The sequence below is a fragment of the Rhipicephalus sanguineus genome, chromosome 11, assembly GCF_013339695.2.
Source record: "Rhipicephalus sanguineus isolate Rsan-2018 chromosome 11, BIME_Rsan_1.4, whole genome shotgun sequence".
NCBI lineage: Eukaryota > Metazoa > Arthropoda > Arachnida > Ixodida > Ixodidae > Rhipicephalus > Rhipicephalus sanguineus.
The window spans coordinates 13,191,985-13,208,104 of record NC_051186.1 but is presented as its reverse complement, the minus strand read 5'-3'; the positions used below and the strand labels follow the sequence as shown (position 1 = coordinate 13,208,104).

At 44.7% G+C, this 16,120-nt stretch overlaps 1 protein-coding gene across 1 annotated transcript in view; it reads left to right on the top strand.

Annotated features, from left to right (window-relative positions):
- Positions 1–16,120, top strand: part of LOC119374462 (uncharacterized oxidoreductase SERP2049) — a 177,324-nt gene that overhangs the window by 94,629 nt on the left and 66,575 nt on the right. The gene's annotated exons all lie outside the window — the stretch shown is intronic.

Genomic DNA, 16,120 nt, shown 5'->3' with positions numbered 1-16,120 from the left:
AGGATCGGGCGTTTGTGTTTACGCCACGAAATTTTCAAACACACGAAAGGTATACAGCCTCGCCGCAGAACTGTACTGAAATGCATCGGAGCAGTGATGAAAAAAAGACATAAGACATATTCAGTTCGTGATGATGTCTGGTGGGTGTAGGTTCGGCGGTGGTGATGTAAATGCTATGTGTGCGCAACAGCAAATCGTGATAAGTGTATAAACTTTATAATTTCAGCGTGATGACGAAAGAGAGACTGGTAAGCAGAATTAGTGAAGTAGCTACTACGCGTTCGTCAGGTAATACCCGCGCCTATGCAGCTGCGCACTTTGTTGATGCCGTGGCTGATTATGACAATCAACCATGCCGGAGCGCTTTGTAATGGGTGGGCCTCTAAACCACCCACTGATCGCGCATTTCACGAAGTGTGACGGCAGGTGGGATGCTACACTTGCCGCACAATATATTCATGTGCTCAAGCTGCTCCTTTCACTGCATGACGTCTGCATAGTTCTTTTTTTTTACAGCGAAGCTGTTAAAATCCGAGCTTACACTCTTAACTGTGTAACCCTTACTATCGGTGCAGAAAAAGCCATTTATCCGTTACTTCGTAACCACTAAATTAGAAGGGCACATTGTGATCGATAAAACTTTTACGTGCCTTGTAACGAATGCAGATATTAGGTAGTGCATTCTAACTCTTGTAAATGTTGACATTATAGAGGTTACGCTGTAGCCTTTTATTTTCTAAAACCGAATGTAACCCCTAAGAACGTGTATTTAGGCATTACTTCAGCTACTAATAGATATGTTTTTTATAGCGCTCCATTTATAAAGCCCACCTATAGCTTAGCTACAATTATGTTTATAATGTTGCAGTTCACCTTTTCTTTTGCATCTCGACTTGGGCCAGCAATATCATGTCTGCGAGTTGACTGAATTGTTCTCACAAAGGGTTCTGGTGTAGGAATTTAAATTCAGACTTATGAAAGCAGTTCCCATTTCAGAGCATTTGAATAACACATTGAAAAAAACGTATAATTTGGTCGAATTGCTGTTGTATCTATATATGTGTTCTTTTTGAGTCCCATAATTCTGCATAAGAATCTGCTGTGAGAACAAATCACTCAGATATCAAGCACGACAAAACTGACCCGACTCGAGTGCAAAATATCCTAAAGGGAGACACTGTGTACATGTTCAAATGCAGAGTGCAATCAAACCAAAGACATCCCTATAGGTAGCTGAACTAAGCTCCAAATCTAACACAGCCCTCTGTGTTGGTCACTGCTTGACCAACCATCAAATCGTCTACATGTAATGTTCGAACATCTACCACCTGTTACCTACGCTTTTCTTCGTTCTCTGTGGGCGATATATATATATATATATATATATATATATATATATATATATATATATATATATATATATATATATATATATATATATATATATATATATATATATATATGTGTGTCGCCACGCTCTAGTGCTGACAGAATAGGAGAACGAAGAAGTTAGTGGCTTCTGTGGCCTAAAATAAACACAGCAGTTCGCTTCGAATTGCCTGTTTGTCGTGTCCTCTCGCGACTATATATATACGAAGCGCGAAAATATCTCCAGTTGCCGCAGTAATACTTGTGTACAGAAATCCACTTCTTCGAAAAATAAGTGGCCTTACATGCACAAAAGAAGATTGAGCCTGGGGTACACACGCAACTGCGAAAAATACTTGCAACAGCAGCATTTGGTAGATCTTTTAGGCTGGCTGTAATAATTTAGTGCAGGTAAGTGAAAGCATATTGCAAAGCGTCGCTGCCAATATCGTGGACACGGTGACATTTTTAACAAACTAGAAGGCAAGTTCGCTGTGTCACTTTCTATGTATGTGCCCAAACCTTTAAATCAGTTGCTGGTCTTAAAACTGTATAAACTTTCTCGAAGTTGAAGTATTTTAAGGAACGAAATTCCTTATTAAAAAAATATTTCCTTGAACAAGTTTTTGTGTAAAAAAATTAGGGTCATAGACCTCTCACGCAATAGTAGAAGTGTCAGAGGCTCTCATAGTAGTTGAACTATGGAGAATGACAAAAAAGGCTCACATAATGTGCTAGGTAAGTGTATTTGCAGTACTAGACCGGTTCCTGCACAGGTCCAAGTGTATTATATATATATATATATATATATATATATATTGAATGAACTTGCAGGTAGCACGTTTTGAAAAGGAAAAAAATGCCTTTACTAACGTTTCGGCCGTGGCACGGCCTTCGTCAGAGTAAGTAGGTCTGTTACAATGCAGCCGCTTTTATGGGCTCACGTGTTGAACTATCGGTACAAGCATCAAGGAAAGTCGAAAAAAATAATAATGATAAACAACTGGTAATCTGTCAAAAAGATTGTGTTAACATGACTGACATGCGATGGGTACATGAACATACAAGTTTCAAATTTTCCTTGTGCATCAACACGTGGGACATAGTGTGGTCAGCAGGACATGTAAAAAGAGCTCTGAAGCAAAGAAACCAGAAATGACTAATACATACATACTTTAAAACATTTTACTAATCTAAGAAGCCGTTTTGTTAGAGTGCGAGACAGGTGAGCTTACCTACGTTTCATTGATGCCTGAACGAATGGTGTTAAATTTGTGGATTAAGAAGGATTCCCTCACTTCCCTATCGTGATTTGTCTTGAAACCGGACTGAATAATGGTGGCCCTAATTTTGTCGAAACCGTGGCCAGGCGTACTGACGTGCTTCGACAGTGGTAGATTGGGGAGGCTTACGGCGTGTGCACGATGATTATTAAAGCGAATTCTGAAGCTTGTCTCTGTTTGACCTATGTATTGAGCTTTACATGTTGAACACTCGAGAAGATAGACAACGTTGGTACTGTCACATGTGTAGTCACCATTTATTTTTAATGAAAAGCTGGAGGAGCTGCTTGAAACCGTTTTAGATGTCGTCATGTGCGCGCACACTTTGCAACGTGGTTTGTTGCAGGGATGACAGCCTTCATGAGGTAAACACGTGGTTTTAGATGAGGTTAGTAGATCACGAAGGTTCCGCGATCGTCGGTAAACCACGCGTGGTTGTTCTGTAAAGATTCCTTTGAGCCGCTCGCTCTGTATTAAAATGTTGAAATGTTTCTTTAAAATATGGCTGACATTTGGAGCTGAGGCCGCATGTGTCAAAATTAGGTTAGTCCGCGAACTATCTTTGGATCTTTTGTTAGCACTCAGCAGATCTGAACGATCGAGCTCTTCTGCGCGTTTGATGGCGTCTGTGATTATGCTGGACGGATAGCTCTGTTTTTTGAGCGCGCTCCGAAGTTGTTTGCAGTTGCGGGAAAATTCGCTGCTATCAGAGCATATTCTTTTATATCGGACTGCTTGGCTGTAGGGAATACTAGTTTTATTGTGCTTCACGTGACTACTACTAAAGTGAAGATATTGCTGCCTATCCGTGGGTTTCCTGTAAAGATTAGTTATCAGCTTCCCATTACGTAGAGTAACCATGACATCAAGGAAGCTTATGTTCACAGGTGAATACGAGTACGAAAAAGAAATCGTTGGATGAGCGTTGTTAAAATCTGCTATGAAAGAAAGAAGTTGCGATTCACTGTGGTGCCAGATTAGGAAAATGTCGTCGATGTACCTCTTATAGTAAAATGGCTTATATTCATGGTTTGCAAGAAATTGGTTTTCAAGGAGCCCAATAAATATATTGCATAGTTTGGTCCGATTCTTGTGCCCATAGCTTACCGCTAACTGCACATAATGTGTCCCATCAAATTCGAAATTATTAAGTTCTAGAATGAGCTTGAGCAACGTAGCTAATGTAGATGCGGAAACTGGTTTGTCGGCGTCGCAATCGTTGTACGCGCAGATAACTGCCTCGATGCCGTCTGAGTGAGGGATATTAGTATATAGTGACGTGACATCTACGTAACGAGAAACGAATTTTGAGGAACCTCTAGGTCAAGAATATCGGTTAGAAAGTGATTCGTATCTTTAATGTAAGAACAAAATCTGGACGGAATGGTGTTAATGAGGCTATCTACATAACGGGAAAGGTTCTCAGTCACTGTTCCAATTCCAGAAATTATTGGTCTACCGGGATTACCTTTCTTATGAATTTTGGGAAGAAGGTAAAACCTGCCAGCTACTGGGCTTAACGGTATTAAAGATTTTAGAGTACTGTAGCTAATTTCTTTATCATGAAAGAGGGCAGTCAGAGTATCACGGACAACAGCTTCGAACTCGTTTGTTGGGTCATGATCTTGTCGCTTGTAATATGATGCATCACTGAGCTGCCTCTGGCCTTCGCTGATATAAGTGCTCCTGTCCATCACAACAATGGCGCCTCCTTTATCGGCAGGTTTAATAATTATGTCATTTCGACTAGCGAGGGATTCAATTGCTTTTTGCTCCCTGCCAGTGAGGTTGCGGTGCAATGGTGTACGTTCTTTATATGCCTGCATGACATCGCGTTGCACAGCTCTGATATATAGGTCCAGACATTTATCTCTTTGGGAGGGTGGCGTCCAATGCTTATAAGATGGCAATGATGAGCTATTGGTATTATGAGCCGAGGACCGATCATGAAAATATTCACGGAGGCGCATACTACGTTCGAAATTGTGAAGATCCTTCACCAACTGAAAACATGACGACATCTAAAACGGTTTCAAGCAGCTCCTCCAGCTTTTCATTAAAAATAAATGGTGACTACACATGTGACAGTACCAACGTTGTCTATCTTCTCGAGTGTTCAACATGTAAAGCTCAATACATAGGTCAAACAGAGACAAGCTTCAGAATTCGCTTTAATAATCATCGTGCACACGCCGTAAGCCTCCCCAATCTACCACTGTCGAAGCACGTCAGTACGCCTGGCCACGGTTTCGACAAAATTAGGGCCACCATTATTCAGTCCGGTTTCAAGACAAATCACGATAGGGAAGTGAGGGAATCCTTCTTAATCCACAAATTTAACACCATTCGTTCAGGCATCAATGAAAACGTAGGTAAGCTCACCTGTCTCGCACTCTAACAAACGGCTTCTTAGATTAGTAAAATGTTTTAAAGTATGTATGTATTAGTCATTTCTGGTTTCTTTGCTTCAGAGCTCTTTTACATGTCCTGCTGACCACACTGTGTCCCACGTGTTGATGCACAAGGAAAATTTGAAACTTGTATGTTCATGTACCCATCGCATGTCAGTCATGTTAACACAATCTTTTTGACAGATTACCAGTTGTTTATCATTATTATTTTTTTCGACTTTCCTTGATGCTGTACCGATAGTTCAACACGTGAGCCCATAAAAGCGGCTGCATTGTAACAGACCTACTTACTCTGACGAAGGCCGTGCCACGGCCGAAACGTTAGTAAAGGCATTTTTTTCCTTTTCAAAACGTGCTACCTGCAAGTTCATTCAATATAGAAAATACCCGGACCTGTCGTGCCCTCCCTTCATTTATATATATATATATATATATATATATATATATATATATATATATATATATATATGCGAGCACTGATCAAAGAAGGGAAAGTAATGAATATTGCATGTTTGTAAAATACAATCGTCCAATAAAATGCACACATTCATGCAAAATGATGCTCGTAAAAATCCTAAACTAAATGAGATGTCCTGAAGCTTATAAACATGCGAGTAAAACAGGCCAAGTAAATACGCTGACCGTGACTGTAGAAGTAAAGAATGTCTGAAATGCAAATTCAGCTGCCAATGGATTTAAGCCTCTTCAGCGCATGGATCGAAGCAACATTTTGAACTCACATGGGTCACTTTTTTTTCACTTCACCCACACAGAGAAGAAAGAAAAAAAATTATTAAACCAACTATCGCTGCCAACATACCTTTACATTGGATTGAAGAAAGTAAGTGACGCGGCGTGGACACCTCTAACAGGCTTCAGCGAACACAGGAAGAAGCATCAATTTATAGGCTACAGAAAGACTCACCTGGGTTCCCTCCGCTCCTGAACCAGAGGACGACGACAAAACATCGCATTTTAAAAGCTGTAATTTTCATTACAAGTGCGTATGCACTAGGATCAGGAAATGAGGCCATCCGCAACATCTGTTAATACCTCTTTTTCATATTTTATTGGTGCCGTGAGCAATACGCTCTGAGCAACGAGGTTACAACACGAAATTGTTTTATGTCGGGGTCCACCAAGATTTCAGTGACGTATTTCCGTCACGGAAATGACGTGGAAAAAATTTACGCGATCAGATGGCAAAGAAAAAAGTTCCGTCAACGGGAATCGAACCCACGACCTCTTGGTCCGCAACAATAGATGCCGGGCACGCTATCCACTGTCCCACGGTCACAGACTCTAGAGGCTTTACAAACGCGCCTTTCATATCTACCACTCTCCCGGTCGGCGGGGTGGTGTTGCCCTCTGGGAGCGGTAAAGTAAAGCAATTCGTCATTACTGTGGCCTCCATGATTAGCACCTGCAACGCGTTACACGGTCGTCCCATTCGGCGCGTTTTCAACAGAAGTTCAATTTTGTCAAAGCCTTAACACACCGCGAGGTGGCGGTCTCAGCGCAAGCGTCGTAAAAGCGTCGGCCTCGCTCATAGCATCACGCTAATCCAAACCAAAAATATCTCTGCGACGCGCGCCTGCCTCACCTGGCTGTAGCACCGCGTTCCTCGCTCAAGCGCTCGCCCCGAGAAAAATCGCGGCCGGGCTACCGGGGCAGCACGAAGCGCTTTGCGTTTCCCTCTAGTCCGGCCGTGGTGTTCAATCACATTTTAACATGCCGAGGGATGGCGACCAAGTTCTGCGTCCAATATGCGACGCTCTTCTGGCTATCACACCTCGTTTTCTGATTACACTTTCACCGTTAACTACTACAGCTACCACAAGGTTTTGTTTAATCATTTAACATGGACGTTAGTCGTCGGGATGGAGGTGCACCACCAATCGTCAAAGTGGGTGCTTCCACATTAAACGGTGCTATAGCTGCCAGACATCAATATACATTGTGTAAGCTCTCTTATATCACTGTACAGTAAACATTCAGTTACTTCTGTAAGGGCACGCTTTACTTTCGTGTTATTCCGATTCCTATGACGGAGGGATCAACCATCTTTTTCTGAAGTGCGGCGTCCTGTTATTTGAACTTGCACATGTACACTGCAGGTTAATGACAGCTGCGCAAATTTTTGCGGCTGCGGAATACCGTGAAGGGGGGAGTTGAAATTCTCTGAAGGTTACAGGATTGTGGGAGGTGGGGGCAGGCACATGGCATAGTACGCCATTTCGTTGCTTCGACTGGATGAATGCAACAACAAATAAAATACCAAACACCAAATAATAATAATAATAATAATAATAATAATTAATCAAAGCTGTTGGTGATGACGCTTCTTCGGCGCTTTACAACAAGATCTTGAGGCAACTTGACAGGGCCAAGAACCCGTTTAGTGAAGCAGCGCACATAGGAAATAAATGGCATATTGATTAAACCGGCGCGTAATATAGGTCCTCAGACAGATGTCTGGCAAATGATTAGCTTTGTTAACTTATCATCCCCATGTAGTGATAAGGGTGCCGATGCGCCGACCGGGTTGCGGTCGCGCAATGTTTTTTAAAACAGATATATGACTAATATGGTAGCGCAAACAAATGGGACGCAAGAAAGGCACAGGGGGACACCCAGCGCCGTGTGCCTTTATTGTGCTCCATTTATTGTGTCTTGTGTCCGATTACCACAGTAGTCTAGACATGGCATAAAAAAAGCCCCATTGGCTACTTTAGCAGTTAAAAACTCTGCAGCTGAAAATTTCATGCATAATGCGAGGAGAACATCCTATATTATACTTCCTTCGAGCCTCGCCAAACTACAAATCTGAAAGTTCTTCGTAAATATTGATTATAAAATTTGTGGCATTGATTATAAACGGTATATAGCGCTCAATGCAGCACACGTACAGTACAATTTTCAGCTCAGGGATAAAATGCATTATAGCCGCTTACCGATTAACCATGTCATTCGGTTGCACAGGTTCGACGACTGAAGTATCCTTAGTGATAAGTGTCTGATCGACGGACGCATCTGGCGGCGATATGTGCTGAGTCATCGCGTCCTTTTTTGCCGTAACCGGGCATTCCGGTGCTGTTGCTGCGTCTCTTGAATCTGAACGCGGAAACCTTGTCGGTAAGTAGGCGAGGATCGTGTTCGACTGGCGCTTCAGCGAGATGCCTTTGGTGTGGTAGCTCATTGTCGACGCAGATTCGCGCAGCAGACACATATGCAAGTTCTAGCAAGCGAATTGAACGTAGGCATGGGTGCGTATCAGTTTGTAGCTTCCGTTTAATGTACAGCATACAAGAAAGAAGCGGTAAAAAGAGAGAGGGCAACAGTTGTCTACCGCAAAAAAAAAAGAAAGAAAACGTGGCACCCCAATATACCTTTCGCACGTTCCCAAAGCCCTTTTCTCTTGTCACACGCCCTTGAAAAAATTTACTCAATCTGCCACGTCGTCTTACTCCTCCCATCTACATAAGAACTAACACACAATAATGCCAAGGAGAGTATAGGGGATGCTATTTGTAGTATTTAGAATATAAATGTGAAAAAAGTGAAGTGGAAGAAAAGATAAGTTTCACCAGTAGGGACCGATCCTGCGACCTTCGAATAACGCGTCCGATGTTCTACCACTGAGCTACGGCGGCGGTCATCCTCCCGTCCATTTTATGGGGTATATATGTGAATTTAAGCTTAGGCGTGTCAGTCAGTGCCGATCGCAGCCATGGCGGCGAGTGTGGAGCACTTTTTTCTACCTGTTGGCGTACCGTAGCACGCGATCTTCTTTTTTTTTGACGACTGGACAGCTGACCAATCATCCCTCGAAATTCTACCTGAAGGCATCAAGTCTGCAAGAACGAGACCCTCGCTATGAATGATTATTGGTTAGCTGCCCGCCCGTCCCGTCTTCTTGTCTCTTGTGTCCCGTCTTTTCTGCGCTCTGCTTTTATTTTCAGAAAATGCAAAAACTCGGCCAGCAAAACATTCTATTAATTCATTTCTATCATGTGGAAATAATGCAAACAGAAAATCTCAGATAAGGAAAGTCGTGATGCGAACGAATTCTTGAGGGTGCCCAACCACAGCGACTGCTTATAGATGGTCATGTGTAGGAAAAAGGCTTTATTTATTTACAAATTTCCATTTTATAATCGAAAGCTCTATGCATGTAAGACAACGGTAAAGCAATGCTTTAACCAAAATCGTGAGGTTGATATGGAATTCGCTGACGTACAACAGGCACAATAACTTGCAAGAAACTTTGCTGACAGTTTGCCCTCACAGGCTAGCTGCGGTCATGTTACAAAAGCTGGCAGAGTCGCCCAAATCAAAGCTTTCCAATACATTGCAGATCTGCCTTTGTTCATTCTATCGTTTGTGGCATGCCCATTTGCCATGATCCTTTATTTTAATGCAAACAAAATTGACACGTACAACCCAAACCAGGCACGTAGCCAGAATTTTTTTTCGGGGGGGGGGGGGGGCCCAAGGCCTAATTGTTCGAAAGAAAGTATTTCCATGGCAAAAATAAAACAAAAGTTGCCCGGGAATATAGAAGGCCGGACGAATTTCGGGGGGGGCCCGGGCCCCCCGGGCCCCCCCCTTGCCTACGTGCCTGACCCAAACTGTCTGCCTAAACGATCCTTCAGGTAATCTTTGACCACCAGTTTTTTCCGCAGCTGGTGCTGGATAATGTCTTAAAACGACTCGTACCAGCAAAACACTCCCGTGAGCTATTTCGCAAGTGCTGTTACACGTACCTGTCACTGACTGGCTGAAAAAAAGGCAGTGAAAACATGACGTCTTCACGTCTGTTCGATGTGAAACCTGACACTCGCATGAAGTGGCGAAGCGGAAGCCGAGGCCTAGTCGCCAGCTACATAAAATGAGTTTATTTGGATGTTATTGTGATCAGTACCAGAGTTAATCAGCATCCGTCGAAATATTCTTTGAAAGGCAGCAAAGCGGGGCTATCTTCTGGATCTAATCAAGGTGCGCGATTGCCAACGAAAAGACGCGACGTGTGCTGCGTACGTGAACGTCGGGTGCTGTCGATTTCGTATGTTTCATGCCGTCGTTCACTTTGCAGGTAATCCCATGCAGGTGTAGATTGCATATGACACATGCTCATCGTACACAAACATGAAAAGTGTTAGATCGCTGCATCCAGCATATGCCATTTGTGTGTATCCTGTGTTCGCAGCTAAATGCGTACCTGTATCGTGATACTTTCAGCTAACGGCAAGGGCCAGAGTGATGATATACTCAGTAGCTATAACTTTCATTGCCTCTTCGTCGCCGTCGTACATGTTTTATTGCGTCCGAGCTGTTTTGCCGTCTGTTGTGCTCTGTGGTGACCGCATAGCGTTCGAGCAAACGATGGTGTCCTTTGACGAGTACCTGCAGTGTGTTGCAGCGTTTCTATTTGCTAATTGTTTTATGTGTTGTGCATCGTGCAATGTGTTTCTGTTACGAAGTGACTCATGCAAGCAATCAGTCACGGGTTCCCGTGTGTCAAACTATAAATGCTGGGTTTATCTTCTTTCTTCTTCTTACACATACTGTCTGTCTGAAAAGTTACTTGTGCACTTCTTCAGGTATATCTTTTGGTGAGGTGCTTCTACAAAGTTGCTTAATTTGCATGTGCTGATAGGTCTGCACATGACGTGTAGGAGGTGTTTTTAATACGAATTTTGGGTGGCCTTCATTTTTGTTACGTGGACGTTAGTTTGAACCGCAAGATATTCATGACTAAACAAAGTGCGTGGTTTTGTGTTCAGACACGAACGGTTCGCACACTAATGAATAAGAACTGCTCTGTTCTTGCAGGTACCTAAATGTGCAAGTGTTTAGTGTAGGCGTTTGTAAGATGGGCTCATTGTTGCTATGAGATGCAGCAGCAATAACTGAATTTCAACTGTTGTACAGGTTAAAGCACCTCTATGCAGCGTTTCGGGCGCCCTTGATCGCAACCATGCAACTCCTGCCGCTGTAGAACACAACGTAACCGTACAAATGCTTTTTACGCCACAATGCGGAAAATTGAACGCACACGGGCAAAAGTAATGTCTGAGTCGTCTACTGGTGATAGTCGCCGCCATCCAACACATCTCTGCGGTGCGGAACGGTTGCCAGAACTTTGCGAACATCGCGTTGGCCAATCAGCGTGCGCACGCCGTCTGCTCGTGCGTTCCCACCGAGGACGGCTGCCGCCTTCGGAACGCTCGAATGGCGGAACGGAACAGATAAACGGAGCGGAACCGGACGGGCGGTCGCAGCGCCGTACGGCCTCAAAGAGTGATAGCTGAGCGACGTCCCGCTTGTTTCCGCGGAGCGCAGGGCTGCGCCACCTGTTGAACAAGGTTCAAGTTACTGTCGATTGAGCAGAGGCTTTGCTTCGTCAACTGCCGAAGAAACGTCAAGTTACTGCGAAAAGAATATTGCAAAAGGCATTTTTATTAGAATTTATTGAATTAATTGGAGGTGCCGCCGACGACATGGCACCGTCACTTGTGTAGGGGGCTGCCATCTTGGAAAACGGTTGTATGCTCGTCCGCTGCGCACGCTTCGCTGCGGAGACAAAATGAGCGGGCGATTGACTCGCTCTGTAAAGACGCCGGCTTTCGCAGCGGGCCGCGTATACGAGTTCATCTCTCCGCTCGTCCGCTGGGTGGCCGCCCAGCTATTGCATTCATAACATTGACCGTGGGACTTTTCATTTCCTCCTTGTGAATGCATTCATCACATTCGCACACGCGTGCCCATGCACTAACCAGGCTGTGAAAAATAATTATACTCATTATTACAAAGGATGCATTCTAATAACGATAATTTATTGCATGATTTACCCAGGAACCCATCTCGTTTCTCAGATATCTCTTGACACTGTGTTTTACACGACATTCGCAGCAAAATGTGAATCTGAAAATGGACAACTGCTGCGGCGGTCTGCTTCAGAGTGACGCGGTATGAAGCGGAGTTTTACACGCTCGAGATCGCTAGTGTAAACTTCTCCACCATCTAAGTTCAAGTGGGACGCTGCATGGTGCACAACTTGGTACTTCTGTAGCAGGAACACAATGATGAGAAAGATTTCCATGAGAGCGAATGTCTCTCCTGGACACGCCCTGCTACCTGCGCAGTACAAGAAAAGAACCACGTAGAGTGAGTGAAGATTCATGCAGTTAGCACGTTTCATGGCTCCAGTGAAAACTGTTCTGGCACTTAATGGACAATAACATTTAAGGCATCCAAGATGGAAAGACGGAGTATAAATGCACATGTGGTGTCTAGTATAACTCTATCGTCTACAATGTCTGGGAAGTCTGCGAGCAGTTCGTGGGTAAACTATCTGTGGGTTTTTCATAGGCACGTCAGAGCTGACGAAAAAAATGTGGTATTTACCGGTCAATGGAAAATGCAGTCGATGTATGATTAAGGAATAGTTATTTGACAAGCGGCTGCACAATTCTGGTACTTCGAATGACAGAAATATTTGTAGCACCTAGGTCGTGGTAATGCGTAAACAAAATCACCTTCATATGCAGTACCTCGAGCCATGCATTATCTAACGGTGACAGTAACGCCAAGCAGCAAAGTGCTCGAACACGATTGTGTCAATGTTGCATGCTGGTGGTGGTGAAATACTCCAGGTCAGTAAGGAGAATTAGCGGATGCTTTGATGTGTTTTGAGAACTGCCTCTTCTCTGGCATAATTGAGAAACATGGCCATTTAAAGAGTGGTTCAAAAAAAAGGAGAGGCTATCTCATTTTCACCTCTTTTGCTGTAGTGAATCTGCAACTAAATTTCCGCAAGGAGGGTAATATCGCGTAAGCACCATGTGCTTGCCTTTCTGCCGTCCATAGTTTGTAGCCCCTTCAATCCCGGCGTATTTGTTCAGCGCCGTTCTCTCATTCAGACTAGTGACATCCTGCAGAACAGCCTATTCTGCTTGTCCGTTCAATCGGGCATCGTGAATATAGTGGTGCCACCTTCCTTCTATAGCATTCTTGTTATCGTGTCGCGTTCGTTGTAGAAAATTGCGTAATCTCAAACATTGGATTTCGTTACACGGACTTTAATTTTAAAGTGCTCCGTTTTAATCAGTAGTCATTGCTAGCTATGTGTAGCGCTAAACGGACGAAGGTGCTTTAGTATGCAGTTCGTCCTCGATATAAAATAACTTCCACGTGACGGACGTCATTCATACTTCGACAACAAATCTGATGCATGCCAAGCTACCAAGTGAAGGCCACATCTCGGACTTGAAATTTTATGAGTGCTCATTTAAGTCGTCACAGCAGGGATGCTTACCCAAAGAGAAGGCAACATGACGTCTGGCTACTTCAGGCAGGAAGGCCTCCTTTTCACTCAAGTACCGAGATGGGTCGAAACGCTCGGGTTCCTTCCAGTACAGAGGGTCATTATCGATTCCCCATAAATTGAAGAAAACAACTGTTCCTTTTCTAATGAAGTAATTATTTAATACAACATCTTTTGCAGCTCTGCAAAAAAGAACGTGACAATATTACAAAAGGAAAATAAGCGTGCATAGCAGGTTTAAAATAGGGGTGCTTAATTTTTATTGGCAGCTTGATGCTTGCATTATCAAGGCAATTGTGAACAGGTGCGTGTGTGACTTTTATGAGCCAAGAAATGTTGCGTAAGTGTATGAAGTCCTACAGGGATGTTTAGGAATTCAAAGGAGGTAAAATGTACCTTGCAACATCATAGTATCTACTGCAGATTCTCGCTGCTGTATTTGCAAGCTTTCGCATTCATGTTTGTTTTCTATTCAAACGTTTCCGCGCCGTAAGTAAGGCATCAGAAACAAAAAGACACGTAATTTCTGGTCTAAAAGTAGACTAGTATACAAAGGACGAATATTTATTATGGAGGCAACTAGATGCGAGCTGCCATGGAGAAGTGCCTGCCTATTCGAGACAAAGAAAAAAAAAGAGATGATGACTGGAAGATTGACAAACGAAATAAACAAACGAAACTGTGCCAATCAGAAGGGAAATAAAAAATTACACCATCTCCCGCTAAAGCGGACCATGAGGCGATGCGAAGCCGGAGCACTTGCACGATCGCGTTCCGTTGGCGTTCGTTGGGCATGCTACCGACCTCGCGTCATGGAACGCGAAGAGGAACGCTACGCGCGTCATGTCTTCCTTCTAGCCTGCCGTTAATTCTCACAGGGGGGGGGGCGATTCTTAAAAGGAAGAAGGAAATGAAAAAATTACACCATCTCCCGCTAAAGGGGACCATGAGGCGATGCGAAGATGCGAAACCGGAGCACTTGCACGATCGCGTTCTGTTGGCGTTCGTTGGGCATGCTACCGACCTCGCGTCGTGGAACGCGAAGAGGGACGCTACGCGCGTCGTATCTTCCATCTAGCCTGGCCGTTAATTCTCACGGGGCGAGCGGGGAACGCGGTCGACAGGCGGGCGAGAGGGGGGCAGCGTAGGAGAGGAGAGAAGGGGAGGGGACGCGCATGCGCTCGAGCTCATAGCGGCGTTGCGCAGGAGAGAATTTCGGCATGTCTAGCCCGCGTTTCAGGGGAAGAGTGGAAAGGGGAGGGGTATGGGAGAGGGGTATGGGAGAGGGATAGTGGAGAGGGAAAGTAGAGACTGGGAAGGGGAGAGGGTGAGTGGAGAGGAGGTGTGTGGAGTAGGTATGCGCATGCGCAGTAAGGGTGTCACGCCGCACACCACCACCACCACCACCACCATCACCGGATTGAGCTCCGCCTTAAAGGCCAACTCCGGCGATTTTTCGAGGTCGATGGATCTCAATGAAATTCGCTGGGTACATTCCTTTGCACGTTTCCGTCATTTATGCCAAATTACAGGCTTGAGACATGCGCAGATTGTTTGCAAATGAATTTTAAAGATTGTCTGCAAACGCTCTCCTGGCTTCCCACAATTATTGGCAACATTGCGTCTGTGACGTCAATCTTGTTATGGCAGCGGAAGTGACGCCGACGAGGGCACCGCTAACTTCGGCCGCTACAGCGAGCGTCTGCCGTGTAGCGTTGGTTTTGCCGGCGCTTCGCTGGTTTGGCGCGCGATTTTCTGTTCCCTGTGGATGGTCGTGCGATGGGTAGTTGGTGTTGCGCTGTGGGTTGCACAAACCACTCAAGCAAAACGCAGAGAGTTTGCTATCACCAGTTTCCAAATGACAGTGCTCTCCGTGAGAAGTGGATCAGTGCGATCAGACGGGACAACTGGTTACCGAGCAAATGGGCACGCGTGTGTTCCGATCATTTCTCGCCGGAGTCCTATAAGGATAGCGTTCACTTGATGGAAGCTTTTGGGTTGTCTCAGCAACACTTTTATAGGCGCTTGAAGGCGGACGCCGTGCCGACAGTGTTCAAAGAGGTGATCCGGCAGCCAGCAACACGAGGAAAAGCCATCAAAAGGAAAGCGGAGGTACGTGAAAGAACATTTTGAACGTAGGACATATCAAGTCGTAGCAGGTTGTCTAGGAAAGTGCCGATATCGTGCACAAACGATGCTAGAGGGACGCGTACGAGTCTGTGGCGTTATTGTACAACTCGCTGCAGTGCCACTCAAAACGTCTCGATCGTAGTGAAGCTGTACCTTTACGGGAATTACCGGGCACAGTCGAAAACAAGGACTGCCACACGGTCGAACTAGCCGGATCGAGATGACTGAGCTCACCGAAATCTTGCGATCGCGATCGAGTGGACCCGGTTAGAATGAAATCTGGCTCGGAAGTGTACGTATGGCAGCAGCATGTGTTCTCGATCTAGAGGGGGGGAGGTTTATAGTCGTGGGCGCCGAAGTGGCTTAATTGACCGAATTATTTTGAAGCCCTGTCTTGGCGACGGGTACGCGCAGCGTAACTTAGAAATCATGATTCGCTCTAAATAAAATTACGATGTGTGAGTGCCCCGGTTGTGATGTTTTGCTGTTCTGTATTCTTCATGAAATCAAGACAATGTTGTTCCCATTTCGTCTACCGTGCGCATTGTTGAAAATGAGCGATAGTACGACATCGCATACTATGGAGGAGGGGACAGGAA